At 45.9% G+C, this 22157-nt stretch overlaps 1 protein-coding gene across 4 annotated transcripts in view; it reads left to right on the top strand.

The window, feature by feature from the left end:
• The window catches only part of Tmem108 (transmembrane protein 108), a 134550-nt gene that overhangs the window by 43350 nt on the left and 69043 nt on the right, over positions 1-22157 (top strand). The gene's annotated exons all lie outside the window — the stretch shown is intronic.

The following is a 22157-nucleotide window of genomic DNA, read 5'->3' on the forward strand; positions in this document are numbered from 1 at the left end:
AGGCTCAGCGGGGCCTAAGGATGGGGTAGGCGCGAGGAGAGAGCGTCCTAGGAAGGCCCTGTGCATTAAAAAAAAAAAAAAAAAAGACTGAGTAGATTCAATCAGAAAAAAATTATAATGAGCTCTTCGGCTACTCCAAAGACCTGAGGCTAGTCTCTAGAGTTGAATGTGGAATCCAAGATTCAATCACAGGCAGAATTCCATTCAAATCTGGAACAAACCCAGACTGCAAATAGATGAACCCTTCGCATAGTGCCATTTAGGAGATAACCCGAAGGTAGAAATTGTGTACGTATGGAAATACGGATGTCAGGTTGTGTCATCATTGTTATCCATCAAGGTGATCATCAGTCATTAAGCCTGCATTTCTCAGGCTCTTATTTAAGGTAAACACACCAACTGATCCAACGGTGTGTTACTAGTGTGAAACCTTGAGAGATCACGTGACCTGGGCATACTACCCCATCACAGGCACCTGTTATCTGGCTGAGTGTGGGGGTGGGGGATGGCAAAAAAAAAAAACAACTTTTAGCAAGTGTTAAGTGTTAAGAATGTGCTGTGTAACTTCTGAGGGGTTGAATCACTCTCTGGAATGGTATGAATCTCTTTAAATTTGGATACTACTTCTGGGGGAGTGGCATAAGATCCTGGGGTGCAGCTGGTGGTGATGGCTTAGCTGTCTTTTTGTAAGGCTTAGGTGACAGACTTCCTTTTTTTTTTTTTTGAGGTCACAAGACGTTAGGGGAACTCAAACTCCTCTGCAAGTTTTACTTGACCATTTGAAGTATGCATACATTTGTTCCCATTTGGCACATATTTGACTCAGGTCACAGAGCTCCTGGGAAGCATGGCGTCGGCTGAGGGGGAGGACGGACTAGCAGCATCCTTTGTTGTCGTAGCTCTGTCTCTGAGCCTGCCTCCTGGCACTGAGCTCCTCAGCCTCTTGGAATTTCCTGGGAGCCGAGGATATCTTATCAAATGAAGCAGCTCTTGGTGGGCTTCTGGTTAGCTTCAGGATGAGAGAGGGCTTTCATCAGAAAGACAAAGCGGTGGTGACTCTTGGAATGTTCAGGCCCACTCCCATCTACTGGGGAGGAAAGCTGGCTGGAGATTTGGGTCAATACTTGCTGGTACCATTGTGATGGAATCGATATTGAAATCCTTGAAACTATGGAGTTCAGGGAGGTTGGTGATGACATGGAGGTACGGGGAAGATGGACCAGCCAAAGAGTTGAGAGCTGGAGAGTTCCCCAGCTCCTCCATTCAGGCCTTCCTGAAGCGTACACTTCGCAATGAACCTTAAAAACAGATAAAGTGCCTTCCTGGGTTCTGTGAGCCATTTTAAGAGAGTGTCAAAGTGGAAGAGGTTGGTTGTGGGAACCATCACTTTAGACTTGTTTGGTCAGACAGAAGTGCAAGGTGGGAATCTTGGGGGTTTTGGTTGGTATCTGAGGTGGAACACAGTCGGTTGGTACTGAGCCCTTTGACCTATGGGATCTGACACTAACTATAGATAGTACCAGAATGAAATGAAACTCTAGGGTACTACCTTATCATGCTCAATTGGAGAATTGCTTGTTGAGGGGGGGGATGGAAATTCCACTCACTGGGCATCAGAAATGTTGCCGAGATGGAGCTGGGAAGGTGGCTCAGTGGTAGAGTGCTTACCTTGCATGCATGATGCCTTGGGTTCAATTCCTCAGCACCACATATGTAGAAAAAGCTGGAATTGGCACTAGGGCTCAAGTGGTAGAGTGCTTGCCTTGAGCTGAAGAGCTGAGGGACAACACTCAGGCCCAGAGTTCAGGCCCCACGACCGACCAAAAAAAAAAATGTTGCTGAGGCATATTTCTTTTAATCCTTCAGTTTTGTTTGTTTAAATCATTTGGCACAATATGATTGGGTGCATATGGATTTTTAATTGTTTTGTTCCACAAGCAGCATATTATCTTTCCAGATTTTTATTTAGTCAGTCAACAACTATTTCCCTTTAATTGATATTTGAGCCATTTGCATTTTTGCAGTTAATGCATTTTGATATATTCTGTCACCCTCGTTTATATTTTATTACTTTCTGCTTTCATCTTCTCTTCTTGATGTCTTTGGAGTTGATCTTTTTATTTTCTTTTTGTCAGTCCTGGGCTTGAACTCAGGGCCTGGGCACTGTACTGAGCTTCTTTTGCTCAAGGCTAGCACTCTACCAGTTGAGCCACAGCACCACTCCCAGCTTTTTCTGTGTATGTGGTCTAAAGAATCGAACCCAGGGCTTCATGCATGCTAGTCAAACACACTACCACTGAGCCACCTTCCCATAGCCCATGGAGTTGATCTTTTTTTTTTTTTAATCTCCCCATTCTTACTTCCCTCCCTACTTTTTTGTTATAGACTACATGCTTTGGGCCTACTCTGATAGAAGCTGCTGTTGCTCTTTTAGCCTGAATACTGCTCTTGAATGACATGGCTCCCTGACTGAGGCCCAGACTCAGAATGCCTGGAGACTGTGGACAGAAAATCAGTCACATCTAAGATTGCACAGTGTGCAGTTGGGGAAAATTTGTGACAGAAGGGTGGGCTTGAGTGGCCAGCAACACCGAGCAAATCCCTTCAATTTAGGTCAGAAAGAGAGGAATGTATATTGGTTAGGACAACAGTGACATCATCTAAGACAGAAATAAACCTGTTTTATCTTAAGCTGATCGCAACAGTGTCAGACACATTCCTGGTACCAAAGTCCAGTTGTTAAAGCTTTACATACCAGCCAGGCGCCCGTAGCTCACGCCTGCCATCCTAACTACTAAGGCGGCTGAGATCTAAGGATCACATTCAAAGCCAGCCCTGGCAGGAACGTCCATGAGACTCTTATCTCCAATGAACTGCCCGAAAACTGGAAATGGTGCTGTGGCACAAGTGGTAGAGTGCTTACCTTGAGCTGAAGAGCTGAGGGACAGCGCCCAGGTCCAGAGTTCAAGCCCCATGACCAACAACAACAAAAAAGCGCTACATACCACTGTAAAGTTTTATCTATTTGTAGCATCTGGGAAACTGTGCAGGAAGAACTGACAACAGTTATTGGGCCAGCCATGGTGGTTACCACTTAAGATGGCTGCAGTTATGTCAAGCCAAATCCCTGCACAGAATCCTTCCTTCCTTCCTTCCTTCCTTCCTTCCTTCCTTCCTTCCTTCCTTCCTTCCTTCCTTCCTTCCTCCCTCCCTCCCTCTCTCCCTCCTTCCTTCCTTCCTTCCTTCCTTCCTTCCTTCCCTCCCTCCCGCCTTCCCTTCTTCCTTCCTTCCTTCCTTCCTTCCTTCCTTCCTTCCTTCCTTCCTTCCTTTCTTTCTTTCTTTCTTTCTTTCTTTCTTTCTTTCTTTCTTTCTTTCTTTCTTTCTTTCTTTCTTTCTTTCTTTCTTTCTTTCTTTCGTCAGTGTTGAGGCCTGTACTTGGGGCTTGAGCACTGTCTTTGAGCTCTTTGGCTCAAGGCTTAACACTCTACCACTTTTGAATCACAGCTCCACTTTCGGTTTTTGAGTGTTCATTGGAGATAAGAGTCTCACAGCTTTTCTTGCCCAGGGCTGGCTTCAAACCACAATCCTCAGGGCTCAGCCTCCTGAGTAGCTAGGATGACAAGTGTGAGCCACGAGCACCCCGGCCCTACACAGAATTTTTTAAAGTTGCATTGGCTGGGCGCTGGTGGCTCACACCTGTCATCCTAGCTACTCAGGAGGCTGAGATCTGAGGATCACAGTGGAAAGCCATCCTAGTCAGGAAAGTCTGTGAAACTCTTATCTCCAGCTAACCAGCAAAAAGCCAGAAGTGGAGCCTGTGGCAAAGTTGATAGAGCACCAGCCTTGAGAAAAAAGAAAAAGAAAAAAAAGAAGCAAAAAGACAGTGTCTAAGACCTGAGTTCTTACTCCTGAACAGGGTTTCCACTCTTACCTGCTGAGACCTCTCGTTTGGGATCTATTTTTTGCCTGACAACAGATGTGACGGATGTAACTCAGCGTGTCCAAGAGGGAGCATCTGGAAAGACAGGAGAGCGAAGGGGGGGGGGGGGAAGACAGAGGTGTAACACAAGGGAAGAGGGGGCAGGGATGGTTCATTTAATTAAAAAAGTATTTACAGGCTTCTGCTTCCTCCCTGCTGTTCTTACCTTGCAAAAGGCCAGACTTCCGCTGGAGATGGCCTCCTGGCCATTCGTCCAGGGGAAGGCTTTCTTATGGGCGGGTGAGTCACCACTGATTCAATGACCTCTATTACTCATTCACATGTGCTCATTACAGTGGGCACTGCTGAGAAGAGAGCCATCTTCCCTCCTCTCTTCTCCCAGGGTGGGAAGCAGCTTTACCCCTCCCCACAGGGTGAGTCTGGCAGCCTGACACCTGAGCAGCACCTTACCTCTTTCCTGTTCCTGTTCTAGCAGGAAGAGAACCTCATCACATCCAGGCATCTCTTGACAGAGGAAAGGGAGCTGGTGGGGGATGGGAGGTGCCTATAACGGTGTCTCATCCAGGATTTTATTTTGGAGGACAACATTATGATCTGAAGCAGTCTTCAATCGTTTTATGTTGGTGATAGTGGCTGACTCTGTGTGTGTGTGTGTGTGTGTGTGTGTGTGTGTGTGTGTGTGTGTGTGTGCTGCTATCAAAATATCTGATAAAAGAAGAGACTTAGGAAGTGAGGTGGCAGATAAAAGCAAATGCGATCTTCCTGGCTGAAAACTAGAGCCTGAGCTGTTAAATTGCAGGCCGAGATGCGGCATGTTTGCTGTGGTAGGTAGAAATTCCAGTTCCTGCAAGGAGACGTATTTCTGTCTCTGCATTGATTCAGCGCCCCAGCTGTTGGCACCTGACCTTGGGTGGCATTGGGAAGGCAAAGGGGAAGATGGGCTCACACATGTGACAGTGCCGGGCATATTCCTAAATGAGCTTGAGCAGCTAAGGAAGCACAGATGCGCAGAGAGATAGAAGGAAGCTGGTCATGGTCACTAAGCAGCAGGTATATTTTGGCTACAGTTCAAAACTTGAGTCTGATCGGTGGCAAAAAAATCCACAACACACTGCCTCTAGACGTGTTTCAGTTTTTTTTCTCTCTCTCTCATTGGCATGAATTAGTCTTACCTAGGTGTTTCCCCTTGGTAGAGAGTCCATCCTTCAATCCCATCTCAGGTTCCCAGTTTCTTATCACTAGAAGTCATCTATCTGAGCCACATAAGAAGGAAAACACCTGGAGAAGCCACTCCACGCCACGGCCCAGCCGCCAGCCCTACTGCATTCTTTGCTCGGAACTCTCTCTCAGATGCCCGGTAGCTTATTCGTCAGCGATGTTTCTAAACTATTAAAAAATTTCTGGCTGTCATTATCCCGAGGATGGATTATACAAAGGTCTGGACAGCAAAGATATCAGCTATATAAATGCAGTAATTTTTGTCCCCTATTTTTTCTAGTGATTAAAAATTGACCAACTGCCAAAGAATGAAGCAAATGAGAGAATAGCAGGCAAGGCAGGAACATGAAGAGGTTTTCTTTGGAGCAGGATTCTTTTCTATGCATTCTTCTGCAAAGCTTGGGAAAGCAGAAACGGTAATGTACCCCCAGTGTCCTGTTGTCTCCAAGAGAACTCACAATCTGCTGGAGCCAGCAGAATTGACCGTAAGAAGGGGTGAATGGGGAGCCTCTTATTAGGAAAAGAAGCTGGGTTACACAGGAGAAAATGCTAATATCCAGTATTTGGGGTTGGCAATTGGAACTGGAGCTTATTACCTGATTGTGGGTATTTTCCCTGAGAATTATAGGCACCCAATAAATAGAGTAGAAGTTTTTGGAGGGATGGGAGGAGGGCTACAAGTTGTCATTCCACACAGCAAACAAAATGCAGAGTTAGAAATTAGGCATGTCGAACGTTACAAATAATGTCGTGCCAGGTACCGGTGGTCACACCTGTAATTTTAGCTAATGAAGAGGCTGAGATCTGAGGATTGTGGTTTGAAGCCAGCCTGGGCAGGAAAGTCTATCAGATTCTTTTTTTTTTTTTTTTTTTTTTTTGTCAGTTGTGGGGCCTGAACTCTGCTCTGGGCACTGTCCCTTGGCTCTTCAGCTCAAGGTTAGCACTCTACCACTAGAGTCATAGCTCTACTTCCAGCTTTTTCTGCTTATGTGGTGCTGAGGAATCGAACCCAGGGCCTCATGCATGCAAGGAAAGACTCTACCGCTGAGCCACCTTCCCAGCCCATCTATCAGATTCTTATCTCCCATTAACTACTAGAGCCAAAAGCAGAGCTGTGGTTCAAGTGGTAGAGTGCTAGTTTTGAGAGAAAGAAAGAAAGGAAAAAAAAAAGCAAATAGTGACAGTGGCCAGGCTCTGAGTTCAAGCCCTAAAACTGGCACAAGGAAAAAAAAAGAAGCAAAGCACCTGTGGCTCACACCTGTAATCCCAGCTACTCAGAAGGCTGCGATCTGGGGATCGTTGTTCAAAGCCAACCTGGGCAGAGGAGTCCATGACATTCTTATCTCCCATTAAGTTCCAGGATACTAGAAGTGGCGATGTGGCTCAAAGTGGTAAAGTGCTAGCCTTGAGCAAAGAAAGCTCGGGGATAAGGCCCAGGCCCTGAGTTCAAGCCCCACAGCTGACAAAAGAAAAGAAAAAGAACAGAAACAGTGTCTTCTTTTCAGCTATAATGAATAAGATCCTCTGACTTGGTTCTGTTTCTAGATTTTGTATACTAACGTCACACTCCCCATGATAGCAAAGTACAATACAAAAGTTCATTTTCAGTTGCATTGTTGAGTTTTATCCCTATACTAGCTCCAGCAATAAAACCTCATCACCCTTACCATGACCCAGGGTGGTCAAAGATGATAGAACGCTCCCTTGCAGATGAAAAGAAGTGAATACAGAGAAATGCAGCCAGCTTCCCAAGGAGCAACATTTCGCCCTGTGTTCTTGTAAGCCCCCTGGGTGGCTCCTAAATCTGCCGTGCTGAGTTGGAGGGAGGCCAGACGGCCAGTATGGCTTGCCCCCCTGAAGAGTGCCTCCCTGCAGGGCCCAGAGTTTGCCTTTCTCTGCCTTCACTCACTGTGTGTTCCTGGCCGGCAATGCTTCTTCTCCAAAGCTCCAAGGTAGGAAAGCTCACCTCCTACCAAGATGTTCTGTTCTAACCAGTCCCTGAGAGCCTGCCACGTCTCCCACGTCACATGCAGTCACACTTCATAACCATCTCAGTATTTTTCCCCTCTCAATTGGACCTACAGACTGCTCTGATAATGGTGGCTTCATCTTAGAGTGAATTAGATGCTGTGGTAGGTGGTGTGTGAGCAAACAGTACTGTTCTCTTATCCCCGTGCTCATAGAGTTATTACATGTTACATCTTGGAAAGATAAAGACGTGAGTCCTGACTTTATGTGATTATGTCACTACTGGAGGTAAAAAAAAGAAAATTCCATATAGTATTTGGCCATGTTTGGCAACGTCTTGAAAAGGTTCTTCAAGACCTTCCGAGGGAAGGTTAGAAGAATTGGCATGTGCTTTGCTTGAATGTCTAGGCAGGTTAGAAGGTCAACTCCATACCGTAATTAAATTGGGCTGCGGGATGCATGGTATCTGAAAGGTGACTAATCTTCTAGGCATGATTGAAAGCAAATTGTGAACGTGGGGATGGTTTTCTTGGGAGAATAGAGAAATACATGGGATAAGGTAGGAGCCAGGGAATCTACTGTTGTTATGCTGGTTTTGTTTCTAAGAACATTATTTTTTTTTTGAAAAGACATTATCTTATGTTGGAAATGAACTTTACAACTTGAGGGGAGATGGGGGGGGAGTGGGAGAAATGGGGGAGGGGGTGACACTGTTCAAAATGAAATATAGCTGGGTACCGGTGGCTCACACCTGTCATCCTTGCTGAGATGACAGGTGTGAGATCTAAGGATCGAGGTTCAAAGCCAGCCCTGGCAGGAAAGGCCGTAAGACTCTTAGCTCCAATGAACCACCAGAAAACTGGAAGTGGCACTGTGGCTCAAGTGGTAGAGAGCTCGCCTTGAGCTGAAGAGCTGAGGGACAGCAACCAGAGTTCAAGCCCAGGACCAAAAAAAAAAGAAAGAAAGAAAGAGAGAAAGAAAGAGAAAGAAAGAGAAAGAAAGAAAGAAGTGTAATCATTACTTATGTAACTATAACCCCTCTGTACATCACCTTTACAGTAAAAAAAAATTTAAGATGTTATCTTCTGTGAGGACACGGCTTGCATCACTGTATTTTAATTGGATGAGGCCAACACTGGAGAAAGCTGGAGGTTTCTTTTGTAGATCTGCTCTGCCTTCAAAATATGAACCCGTATTAATCACAGAAGTCCATGATAGCTTTTCTTTTTTTTTTTTTGGATGGGTGGGGTGGGGTAGGGACATATTTAACTTAGCATAAAGTCCTTCACTGTCATGCACACTGCCCAATTGGCAGGGCTTCCTTCTCATAGGCTGGATAATCTCATATTGTGCTTTTTTGTTTTTTGTTTGCCCCTTGTCTGTATCCATTCATCATTCGATGGACACTTGTTTCCGTCTTGGTTACAATGAATGATGTCACAATAAACATAGAAATGCAGCTGTCTATTGGACATGCTGATACTTTTGGATCCATATCCAGAACTCATTTTACTAGATCATATAGTAGTTCTGCTTTATTTTTGTCTTATTTTGAGGAGTTCCATGCTGTTTTCCGTAACAGATGTATCAATTTACCTTTGAACAATAGTGCACAGGGTTGTAATTTTCCTATATCCTGGACAGCACTTGACTTTTTCTTTTTTCTTTCTTCTTCTTTTTTTTTTTTTTTTTTTTTTTTTTTGGCAATACTGGAATTTGAACTCAAGGATTTATGCTTGCAAGGCAGGTACTTCACCACTTGAGCCACTACAAATGCCACTAGGCATTTGGGGGCAGGGGTGTTGTTTGTTGGTCATGGGACTTGAACTCAGGGCCTGAGTGCTATCCCTGAGCCCTTTTGCTCAAGGCAAGTACTCTACCACCTTGAGCCACAGCACCACTTCTGGTTTCTGAGTAGTTCATTGGAGATAAGAATCTCACAGAGACTTTTCTGTCCAGGCTGGCTTTGAACCACAATCCTCAGATCTCAACCTCCTGAGTAGTAGCTAGGATTATAGGCGTGAGCCACCAGCTAGTTTTTGCTTTTCAGATAGGATCTCCCACACATACACCTGCCCCCCCCCCTCTCATTTTGCTCAAGCTAGCCTCCAACTATGATCTTCCTGCCTTCATCCACCTGAGAAGCTGGGATTATAGGTGTATGCTACCTCACTTTAACAATGTCTTTGTTTACGTATCCCATAGCATACACACTTGAGTAGCCTGGTTATCTCACATATCAGTTGCTGCTTCCAGTGGCAAAGTAAAAAAGAAAGCCACGAAGAGGCTTGGAGAGCTGAATGCCATGTGAGGTATACTGATGCACCAGACACCATTGTCTCTATCGACAGTTCACCAGATGCTACTTCACACATCTACAGGTGACCCTCCAAACCATGCCTTGATTTGGTTGTCTGAGATTTCCATTAACCAACACTTCTCAAGTCCCTGGTAGCCTTTGCCAGATGAGTGCTTACTTCCAAGATGTCAGCAGAGTATTCCATTTCATCAAAATCACAACTTACATAGAAAGGAAGGAAGTAAAAGGTCCTCCTCTCTTCATCCACTGTGCTTCTGAGGAGAAGAACAGTATTGGTTGCTAAGGAACTACAGTAGCATATTCTTGTGCAAACAGTTGGTCTGCTGGGAATTCACATGACCGGTTGCAACCAAGCTCTCCCCAGAAAGAGGCAATGTCTCTTCTGTTTCTACCATGGAATGGCTACCTGGTGGCTTTGGTGTACTAGGTCTATGCTGCTCAAGAGGTATCTCTGCTCAATCTTCATACAGCCAAGAAAGAAGCTTAGCAGGGCACACCTGCTTCTCCCTGGGTAATGATTCCATTCTGGAAAGGAAATTATCGGCACAGTTGTTTTTAGAAACTGCAGCCATCTATTTGGATAGGACCTTTTTTTTTTTCTCTTGGCCCCTCTCTGTGTCTCCTTTGGTCCTAAGGGGTCATGACTGCTCTTTCAAAGACAAGGAAATTGGGCTGGGAAGGTGGCTCAGTGGTGGAGTGCTTGCCACATGTGCATGAGGCCCTGGGTTCGATTCCTCAGCACCACATAAGGAGAAAAAGCCGGAAGTGGCGCTGTGGCTCACCTGGTAGAGCGCTCACCTTGAGCTGAATAGCTGAAGGACAGCGCCCAGGCCCAGAGTTCAGGCCTCATGACTGACAAAAGAATAAAAAGACAAGGGAATTGCATGGTTTGCTTTGGAAGGATGAGAATTGAACTCTTGGAGCCTGGAAGGCGTGGAAAACTTACAGAAATTTCGAGATCCTTAATCCTTGGGAAAACACTTTCAAGCTGTTTTCTGAAATGCCCTCATCGAAGCCTTTTAAATAGAGGCTAATTCCAAATGTTTCACTTTAAAGTGCATTGGAACATAGCAAGCCTTTCCGCTAGCTCTTAAAATTCTTTAGTGTAGCAGTTTAGGGTGACTTAATTAAAAAACAACCGACAATATCATTAAACCGGTGAGCAAAATAGAACTAATTCCAGGCTGGCGTCCTACCTCTAGGCTGCAAAAAAGCTTTGATTCAATATTTAGACTTGTTTCCTTTTGTTCTCAAGCCAGAATTCAACAGTGTTAAGAGATTGGTTGCGTTCTGAGTCCTTAAATAGGTTCATTTTGTTTTTCAGAAGAAACAAAAATGAACCAAAGGAAATTGACCTTGATCTGTGTAGAATCCAATAGATGATTATATCTAATAGGATTCTAAACAAGATGTTCCCACTGACCACAGAATTACAAGCTACCTGTTGTTGCACTGTGAGAAAACAGAAGCCACATTTTGAGAGGTCGAATTGGGAGTCTTTATTTGAAGGCCAGAGAATGCAGGCAGACTCTTTTTGCAAAGACCTGCAGCCCCATAAATACACTTACCACTCAGAAAACTGAGCCATGAGAGCCAGAAAAGAAAGAAAAAGCAGGGAAAAAACAATCAGCAAACCAGATCAGCTCCAATGGAGAGCGTAACTAGGATGCCATGGTGACCAGAGAAAAACCAGGAGACAGAAGACAGGACACGAACACAGAGACATGTGGCGTGGCATAATGGCCCCTGAGCTGGTCCAGGCCTAAATAGGGTCAGGTCAGAGGAGGAACCGAGTCTGTGGAAGACGAGAAGCTCTGAGGAATCTAAGGAAAGAGCCAGAACTACCAGGACTGCAAACCCTAGTGACGGGAAGAGGTCAAAAGAGAGAGCAGCAAAGGGATAAAAAGCCAAGGGTCCCAACACCCTTCCATCAAGAGCTGTGTCTCTGGCCTTGGGGTGCTGGCTCTCTAAGCCCTGGACGGTAAGCCTCTGTCCTGAACTCCTGGAGCCGTCCAAGCAGGTGCTCTGAAAGCTGTAAGCCTCTGGTTGTCAGGGCCTAGAACTATAAGCCCCTGGACTTGGAAGCCCAGGCAGTGAGCCTCTAGCACTCAGCGCCATCCTCCTAGGAGCTCCCCTTGCTTTCTCAACGATTGGTTGGTTGATTGACTTTGTCTACCGGTCCTGGGGCTTAAACGCTGTTCCTGAGCTTTTTTGCTTAAGACTAACAGTCTACCATTTGAGCCATAGCTCCACGTCTGGCTTTTTTTTTGGGGGGAGGGTAGTTTATTGGAGATTAGAGTCTCACGGACTTTCCTGCCCTGGCTGGCTTTGAACCACGATCCTCAGATCTCAGCCTCCTCAGTAGCTATGAAGCTATAAAGGCATGAACCACCTGCAACTCTCAATGATTTCTGTCTGCATAAAGCCATTTGTGAAGATTGTAGGCAAAGCTCTTTTATTTCTCTAGAGCAGGTAGATTCCAAAACCCCTTCCAGGCCTAAATTTAATTATGTGGTTAATACCTGAACCAAAGGGCTCAAGTGGAAGCATTTGGCAAAATTCAAAGGAAAGCGGTAGCTGTAATGTTTAGCGAGTGCTTACCATGAATACGGAGTATTTTTTTTAATACATCTAATCCCCACACAGTCATATATGATAAGTACTTATCAGCTAGTTATGATCTCCCCTTAAAAAGAGGAGGGAGGTTAATCAGCACACCTCCGGGAGGGGTGGGGGGGAGTTGGATCTGTGGTTATATTAAACTAATCAGAGCAACTCAATGGGAACTGCTTTCCTCTTTCTCACCTCTGTCTTTCGTTCATCCTGATCCTGGGCTTTTTTTACTCTTCCAGTGTCGCCATGTAGGAGCTCTGCCTTTGTGGCAATGTTTTCAGGAGGAATCTATGCAGACCCACCGAAAGGGCTTTGTGATGAGCGAAATCACAAAGAGAAACTTGCAGTGTGTCAAGACGTAGGACGTCTACTGGAGTGACCGCATGTAGTCAGAGCCCGGTATCACGCCTGATCAGTAGAGGGCGATGTGATCTGATGGGAGAAAAAAAAAGCCGAGGCAGGCGCCTCCGTGAAACCCTGTGATGGAAAGATGGCCCCCAGAGGACATCTCCACCTGGAAACAGCCTTAAGTGACAGTAACGTGGTAGACTTCACTGATCCTCTGGTCCTCTTCCTCTTGCTCAAAGCAGAGCCTTCGTGTTCAGAAATCAGTGGTTCTATAGACATTTTGCAGGTCATCCTTTTGCATGTTTTTTGTTTTTGTTTTTTGGTCAGTTGTGGGGCTTGAACTCTGGGCCTGGGCGCTGTCCCTCAGCTCTTCTGCTCAAGGCGAGCGCTCTATCACTTGAGCCACAGCGCCACTTCCAGTTTTCTAGTGGTTCATTGGAGATCAGAGTCTCACAGACTTTCCTGCCTGGGCTGGTTTTGAACCGTGATCCTCAGATCTCAGCTTCCTGAGTAGCTAGGATGACAAGCGTGACCCACCAGCACCTGGCTCGAGTCTTTTAACTAGACATTTAGAAAACTCCAAAAAAAAAAAAAAAAAAAAAAAAAAACTTCAACTTAAAAGTACTTCTGTGACTCAAGCAAATCTTTCTCTCTCGGACTTGGCTATGAACCTCCCATTGTAAAATGGGACACTGCTGGAATCCAAACTGTAAGGATGGGGTAGAAATCAAATGAGAGGATAAACATGCAAAAAATCCCAGAATCTTCATATAATGTTGGCATCTCTCACAGCAGCAAATACTCTTCACCAAAAAAGCCCAGCATGATGTTTGCAAGTCTGTGGAAGAACGGTACTGCCTTGTGTCTTTTGCAGTTAGGGGCAGCCATGTAAATCACTGTGTTGCCAATGAAAAGTGACCTCCCCAAAGACACTTGTCACTTCCAGAGAGCCTTTCTTTTTCTGAGATCATGATTGTGAAAGGAATGTTTACACTTAATCAACCTGGAGTCCCTAAAGTGACCGTGATAAGCAAAGCTCTAGCTAATAATGTTGACAATGGAGGGCAAGCAAGAAATAATTGTATTAGCCAGGTGCTGGTGGCTCACGCCTGTCATCCTAGCTACTCAGGAGGCTGAGAGCTGAGGATCACGGTTCAAAGCCAGCCCAGGCAGGAAAGTCCATGATACTCTGATCTCCAATGAACCACCAGAAAACCGGAAGTGGCGCCCGCCTTTCTTTCCCAGCCTGCAAAAAATGTTATAATCAGACTATGTATGTTGGTACTTGGGACCCAGAAAAGCATATGGAAAGTGGGGGGGAAGGGGGTTGCCATATAAAAAGGGGACACAGCCAGGCACTGGAGCTGTCTCCAGTTTAATGAAGTGTACGGCGACTTCCACACACCACTCTCCGTACCAGTTGACACTGATGGGTAGAACGCCTTGCTGTGACATATTACCGCGTTCCACCTGTAAATCAGATTTTGTTTGACTTCCGCTAATTAATCCCCATCTCCCATTTCCTTGGCATTTAGCTATTTTAAAGCACGTACACACCTGTGCACTGCTTTCGGCTCTCCCTGGTTGCATTCATCCACACTCTTCCGTGGCTCGTTTGTGTTCTTCCATCTGCTCTAAGACATCCTCCCCCCCGCCCTCTCGCTTTGACTACTTAAGCTTTGAGGGTTCTGGGTCTCTACCTGGCATCTCTCTGTTAGAATTCTTTCCAAGAGTAGAAACCCACGTTTATATTCAGTTTAGGAACCCCTGCGTGCTGATGACGCAGCTCAGCGCTGGGCTCAGGCGCGGTGGCAGGCGTCCTCGGTAGCGCAGCTCTCACAACAACCCTGTGATTTTGCAGAAGAGGAAACAGAGGTGTCATGACTTGTCCGTGGCCACACAGCTGACAGAGGTAGAGCTGGGATTCAAGCTATACCCTAAGGCTCCTAGGCCTCTATTCCCTCCTCCTGTTTCCAGTTTCTTTTTTTCTTTTTTCTTTTTTCTGTTGGCCAGTCCTGGGGTTTGATCTCTGGGCCTGGGCGCTGTCCCTGAGCTGCTTTCTGCTCAAGGCTAGCGCTCTACCACTTGAGCCACAGCACCACTTCTGGCTTTTTCTGCTTATGTGGTGCTGAGGAATCGAACCCAGGGCTTCATGCATGCGAGGAGAGCATTCTACCACTGAGCCACCTTCCCAGCCTCAGTTTCCTTTTCTTTATAACCCACGTGGCATCTCTTCTTTTTTTCTGTTTTGGTTGGTATATGAGGGGTCAGCGGAGAGGGTGAAGTCATGCTGCTTCTCATCTCACTGCCAGTAAGAATGCCACAGGGAGGAGGCAATGCTTGGACCACAGTCCTCTCCTGCACCCCAGGAACGGGGTGGTCTTGGTCCCAGAACTGGTAATGCTCCTGGGAAGAGGTCTCCAGAAGGAAAGAGAGGCCTCCACCTGGCGCTAGGATACCAAGTTCATGGTGTTGGGAGGGAAAAAGGACATTATCAAGGTAGAGATGAATACTCTGGCATCATGGGTATTTATGGTGGAAAAAGTAGATTGGGGGTTTAGCTCAAATCCCCCATCGGGTGAGTGCTTCCCCTTTGATCTGACAGCTGGCTTATCGAGTCATTCCTGCCCTTCCATGGGTTTATCAGTGCGGACTAGAGATGTGAAAGTTCACTGGATTTGTCATCGTGACATAGGTGTTTCTGAAGCCCTTTAAACAGAACATGGACTCCATCAAAATATGGCCCCAGCCGGGCACCAGTGGCTTATGCCTGTCATCCTAGCAACTCGGGAGGCTGAGATCTGAGGATCACAGTTCAAAGCTAGCCCGTGAGTCTGTGAGACGCTTATCTCCAATGAACCACCAGAAAACCGGAAGTGGCGCTGTGGCTCAAGCGGTAGAGGGCTCGCCTTCAGCAGAAGAGCTGAGGGACAGCACCCAGGCCCAGAGTTCAAGCCCCACAACCGACAAAAAAAAAAGTCCCCTTCAAGACAGGTAACGCTCCATGAGAAGAGAATTTTCCTTTTTGTATCCAGAGATGGTTTGGGTTCTTTTGTTTTTTCCAGGATACGTGTTCTTTCAGAAACCCTTGCTCTGTTCCCAGAGTACTGTAGCTATTTGGCAAGCAGCGGAGGTCAGAGGGAGCGAACTGCGCCCTCTCTCTCTCTCTCTCTCTCTCTCTCTCTCTCTCTCTCTCTCTCTCTCTCTCTCTCTCTCTCTCTCTCTCTCTCTTTCTCTCCCTCCCTCTCTCTCTCTCTCTGTCTCTCTGTCTCTGTCTCTGTCTCTGTCTCTCTCTCTCTCTCTCTCTCTCTCTCTCTCTCTCTCTCTCTCCTCACTAAATGTTACAGCTTATTAAGGGAGCATAAGACTTAAAGCAAAGCAAATCGTACCTGCGTGCTTCAAGGTGGTCATTGGTTCAGGGTTTTGTCTCCCGGCTGCTGTTTTCCCATGCCCCATCGTCCCCTCGTCTGTCCTGCCTCCATCTCCCGTGGGGTACTCTGGTGGGAGGGCGTGCCACTTTCTTACTGATCTCAAGCAGAACATTCCTCCAGGTTAAGAGGGCTTCCTTTCAGGAGCGTGTTCCTCCCATGGGCCACGCTGCCAGTCAAGCCCTTCAATCCATGAGGTCAAACTCCAGCCATCAGGGACAACTGTGTTTCCCTGCTCAGCTAGCTACTCAGGTTAGGATTTGACTGATCCAGGTTCGAGTCCAGTGTGTACAGAAAAGTCTGTGAGACTCCCATCTCCAGAATATCCACCCAAAAGCTGGGCTGTTGGGAGGGATGGCTCAGTGGTAGCGTGCCACAGCCAGGCAGTTCAATTCCAGCAAGTTGTCAGGCCCTGAGTTCAGACCCCGGTCCTGGCAATAAGATATAATAATAACTTGGGTTACATTGACAGAGCTTCTCTCTCAGTGGGTCTAATTAGTGGGTCATATCTTATTATCACCACTTGCCTTGCTGTCTCCTCACACCTCTACTACCTTCACAGACCAATATGTCAGATTTGGGGGGGGGGGAGCCTTTCAGCTCCAACATGCTACCTACTCTGTATGCATCTAGGTCAGCCTGGCTGGCCTTGTGCCAAGCCCCACATCCTTGTGAAATTTCATGCCCTCTTCAAGGGACTTCCTGATCTTTGGCATACTGATTTCTGGCATACTGATTTCTGGCTCCCCCCCCGCCCCCCGTGTGTGTGCTAAGCCCTGCTTGGTCTGCTCCCTGCCTCTGCCTCAGGATGAGCAAAGCCTTCATTGTCTGGTGGGCGGTCTATCCTGTTGAAGGCTCTGCTGTTCCATTTCTTGAAAGTGACTTCCTCCTTCCTTCCTGGTTAAAGATGTTCCTGGTAGGTCCTGTCCTTCCTAGATTCTAAAGTAGCTGCAAGGTGAATGGCTTCAGAGGAAGGATCAACATGGAGACAGAGCGGGCGCTGGTGGCTCACGCCTGTCATCCTAGCTACTCAGGAGGCTGAGATCTGAGGATCACGGTTCAGAGCCAGCACAGGCAGGAAAGTCCATGAGACTCTCTCATCTCCAATGAACAACCAGAAAACCAGAAGTGGCACTGTGGCTCAAATGGTAGAGCACTAGCCTTGAGCTGAAGAGCTGAGGGACAGCACTCAGGCCCAGAGTTCAAGCCCATGACTGACAAAAAGTTAATAAATAAAAGTAGAGACAGATGCTTTTAGTTAATTTATGGGCCCAAGTAAAGAGTCAATGTTTTTGTTTTTGTTTTTCAAAAGCAGCTTTTGATTACTTATTACAGCTATGCATTCAGCCAAAAAAAAGTGGGGGGAGGTAATGAATTAAGATTTTAGTGAATTCTAAGCCGGGTGCCACTAGCTCACGCCTGTCATCCTAGCTACCCAGGAGGCTGAGATCTGAGGATCACTGTTCCAAGCCAGCCCAGGCAGTTAAGTCTGTGAGACTCTTATCTCCAGTGAACCACTTGGAACAGCGCCCAAGCCCTAAGTTTCAACCCCCACAACTGACAACATTTTTAAAAAGGGGAGGTCCAGAATGAACTCCTTTTGAGCTTCCTTACACCCAGCATGCATTTGTAAGATAGACGCTTAAGATGACAGGATGCGGTGTGGGCAGAGCGGGGCTTTTCTCCTCTGCCTCTCCAGGCCTGCGGGGGCATCTTTCCTGAGCCATCAGTTTCCTGAGCACAGGGCTCCACGCCGACCTCGGCTGACTCACCAGCTTATGAACAGCGTTGGGAATAGACATTATTTCCCTCGGGGATCCCGGCTGTATAATAGCTCTTCATTCGTATGCAGTTAAATGATTTCAAGAGGCGCTCAGCCCAGCTGCATTCTGTCTGTTTATTTTTAGCAGCAGATGAAGCGGCCCCTAGGAGGCAAGGTGGACATAGTCGGCACATCTGGAGCTGCGGAACGCTCCCGGAACCTACAGATTTGGGTACCAAGGCATGCATCCCCAGGGGATGCCTGTTTAGCAATGACAGGGCCTGCCATTTCTCCCTGCCCAGCCTTGAGCCGCCAGATCATGGCCAGGGTAAGAGCGAGACATAAATATTCATGAAGGACAGAGATTCAGAAGGCGGGAGGTCAGGGAACCCTTTTACCATGATGGGTTTCTGGCTGGTGCCTGGCTCTCCGCGACCTCTACCCTACTCCCCTAGAGGAAATTAACACAGAACGTAGTTATTAGCTTCCACTTCCAGTAGGGAAGGGACAGGACCGTGCACGAGGCAGCATCTGGGAAAGGGGTCCGAGTCACACATGGATTGTCACCCCCCCCAATGGCCCAGGGTTTCCCAGTCCCCTGATTCACCACAGCGCCCCCACACCACCAGTGGTTGGTTCTCTGCTTGTGCTCAGATTCCTGATTTTGCAACTTCTTACTGTACTAAGCTAGGATCTTGCCTGTTTCTAGTTGTCCTTCCCTGGGCTTCAGCTATTTATTTGTTTGTTTGTTTAATTTATTTTTGGGGGTTGTGGGGCTTGATCTCAGAGCCTGGATGCTGAATCACAGCTCCACTTCTGGTTTTTCTGGTGGTTCGTTGGCGACAAGTGCCACTTCCGGTTTTCTGGTGGTTCATTGGAGATGAAAGTCTCATGGACTTTCCTGCCTATGCTGGCTTTGAACCTTGATCCTCAGATCTCAGCCTCCTGAGTAGTTAGGATGACAGGCATGAGCCACCGGCACCCTGCTAGGCCTCATCTTCTTAACTTCTGATTCTACGTGCACCGTTTGATTATGTCCCTGTAACCGTTTTGTGCCCTTTCTTACGAGTAGAGTTACCTTTCAGTTAATTTGTGGAGTGGTACCACAGGCACCTTTCTGTGCCTGCTTTTGCAAAGGCTGTGCTAAGTGCTCCTTTCCACCGTGCAGCAAGAATAATTTTATAAATCTCAGTGGAGAAGACAAAGTTGCAGCAGTAGTAACAAGAAGCATAATAAATATGCCTATTTCTTCAAACACTGAAACGTTCCCTTGTGATGGGAACTTTTTTTTTTTTTGGTCGGTTGTGGGGCTTGAACTCTGTGCCTGGGCGCTGTCCCTCAGCTCTTCAGCTCAAGGCGAGCTCTCTACTGCTTGAGCCACAGTGCCACTTCTGGTTTTCGAGTGGTTTATTGGAGATAAGAGTCTCACAGACTTTCCTGCCCCGGCTGGCTTTGAACCGTGATCCTCAGATCTAGGCCTCCTGAGTAGCTAGATTACAGGCATGAGCCACCACTCGGCTGATGGGAACTTTTATACAGTCCCAGTCAGTATGATTTGTGTCATAAATTGATGCAGCAGCCAATGGTTACCTTACAGGACATAGAAACCCAGAATTGATCTCTCCTCTTTAGCTATATTTGGGGTGTCTGATCTAACTTCACCCTACCCTTTTCCCTTTCAGATCTCTAGTAACCACTCACTGTTCAAATCCATTCTTCTATGAGATCCACTTCTCTTTTTCTTTTTTCTTTTTTTCTTTTTCTTTTTTTTGTTACTTATGGGGCTTGAACCCACAGCCTGGCCACTGTCCCCAAGCTCTTTTGCTCAAGGCTAGCTCTCTACCCACTTTGAGCCACAGTACCACTTCCAGTTTTGTTTTTTGTTTTTGGTTTTTGGTTTGTTTTTTTTTTTTTGGTGGTTCATTAGAGATCAGAGTCTCTCATCAACTTTTCTGTCCCAGCTGGCTTTGAACCACTATCCTAAGATCTCAGCCTCCTGAGTAGCTAGGATGATAGGCTTGAACTACCAGTGAACTATCAGCAAGATCAACTTTTTAGTTTGTACAAAGGAGTGAGAGTATGTGGTGTTTGTCTTCCGTGCCTGACTTAACATAACAATATCCAGTTCTACTCACATTGCTGCAGATGACAAGATTTCATTCTTGTTTATTGGCAAGTATTAAACTGTACATATTGTAACTATTTTGTTCTTTTTTTAAAAGCTGAATACTACTTACTTTGCAGATGTACCATTTCTTCTAGGTTTTCCAATTTGTTTGTATATAATTACTCATTGCAGAAAGCACCTCATAGGGACATTTGGAAGAACGTGTACCGTTTGGATGGATACACATCCATTCATTTACAACTATGAGGGAATTCCATTTAGTTATATTTCCTAAAATACCCTCTTAGAGTACTCACGCATAAGTCAGTATAAATCCTCATTTATGGATGAGAATAATTACAACAAATATGGTTTTTATTTGTCAATCTGGGGGGGTCTCATTTGCCATAATTTTTTATATGAAAGAATCCTTATGATTTAGACATACAAAGATTTTACTACCAGAGATTCTCCACATACTAAGATGGAGATGATGATGATGATGATGATGATGACGATGACGATGACAATGGTGGTGGTGGTGGTGGTGGTGACAATGGTGTTATTGTTGATGGTGATGATGATGATTATAGTGGTAATGATGATGATAATGGTTGTATTGGTGATAATGGTGATGATGACAGTGGTGGTAGTAATGATGATGGTGTAATTGGTGGTGATGATGATAGTGATTATCATGGTGGTGATTGTTATGATAGTGATGATGATGTTAATGATGGTGATGGTGGTGGTGGTGATGATGACAATGATGATAGTCGTCACCTACATGGTATTTTCTGTGTGTTAGGACATGACTTTGAATTCTTCACATTTGGCTATCGTGATAATTCTATAACACGTTTTCATCTCCATTTTCCCATTTTCAAGGTGAGGAAACTGGCTCACAGTGAGGTAACAATTGTTCTGAGATACTGACCGAGAATGGACCCTGGGCAAATTTAGCTCCAGAGTCCTCAAACAGAGGCCCCCTCCTGCTGCTTATTGTAGAAAGTATTAAACGTTTACCATTTCCAGAGCCAGAATTTATACATGGCTTGAAGGTAGCCATGTCGGAGAATTACTTGAATTACCCAAACAGCTGTTCACAAAAGACAGGATAGATGTAGACAACAATGGGTACCACTTGCAGTTAATACAGGAAATAAGCCCTGAAATGATATCATGATGGTTGTACTACAAACATCCTGGATGAAATAAAGGATGTTGTATAGCAGTTTTGTTAAACACACACACACAGCACTTGATTTATTCTTTCTTTGGAGAATGAACCTTTTTCTAGTTCTTCTCAGATACAGACGATCTGCTTAAGTAAATTATGTGCTGCATACCTATTGTCAGGTCTAGCTGACACTTAACGACAAGGCAGGCAACTATCGGAACTTGGTGATACCAAGAGAGATGTCAAGGAATCTCTTCTGATTGAGACTCAGCCAATGAGAGCCACATTGCCTGTCCCCATCACTCCAGGTTTACTTTTCCTCATTATTAAAGTCACTCAGGAGCTTATTTCTCCTATGACTTCTCTGAACCTTTCTTTTGCATTATATCATGTGTGTTTAACTTCCATCTAGCTGACCTCTTCCTTTCCCACTTTTATTCCTTTTTTTTTTTTTTTTTTTGGTTGGTTGTGGGGCTTGAACTCTGGGCCTGGGCGCTGTCCCTCAGCTCTTCAGCTCAAGGCCAGTGTTCTACCACTTGAGCCACAGCACCACTTCCAGTTTTCTGGTGGTTTATTGGAGATAAGAGATTCATGGACTTTCCTGCCCGGGCTGGCTTTGAACCACGATCTTCAGCTCTCAGCCTCCTGAGTAGCTAGGACGACAGGTGTGAACCACCAGCGCCTGGCTTCCTTAGCTTTATTTCTTTATTTATTTTTGCTCAAGCCTGGTGCTCTACCACTTGAGCTACACACACCCTTTTTTTTTTGGTTTTGATAACAGCAATTACCATTCAATTCTATCCCCCTCTCAACCTTGGCTTGGCCTGTTTGGCCTACCTCACCTGGCTTGATTCTTTTTTTTTGGTCCGTCATGGGACCTGAACTCTGGGTCTGGGCGCTATCCCTCAGCTCTTCAGCTCAAGTCTAGCACTCTACCACTTAAGTCACAGCACCACTTCCAGCTTTTTCTGCTTATGTGATGCTGAGGAATCAAACCCAGGGCCTCATGCATTCAAAGTAAGCACTCTACCACTGAGACACCTTCCCAGCCCCACTGGCTCCATTCTTTTACCAACGTAGCAGATTTCTGTCAAATATGTCAAGGTCTAATCATTTCTGCCTGCTGGCTTTTCATTCCAGTTGTTAGTTTAAGCAAAGTCCTTTCTTCCCAGTAGTAGATCCATTAACCAGACTGTATGGAGGGCACGGAAGGTTAACTTTCCCCATGTAGAATAAAAAGATTGAGTTTTGGGGGGGTTTTTTGGTACTTTTA

This window comes from Dipodomys merriami, unplaced genomic scaffold, assembly GCF_024711535.1.
Source record: "Dipodomys merriami isolate MVZ:Mamm:240054 unplaced genomic scaffold, mDipMer1.0.p SCAF_68, whole genome shotgun sequence".
Classification (NCBI taxonomy): domain Eukaryota; kingdom Metazoa; phylum Chordata; class Mammalia; order Rodentia; family Heteromyidae; genus Dipodomys; species Dipodomys merriami.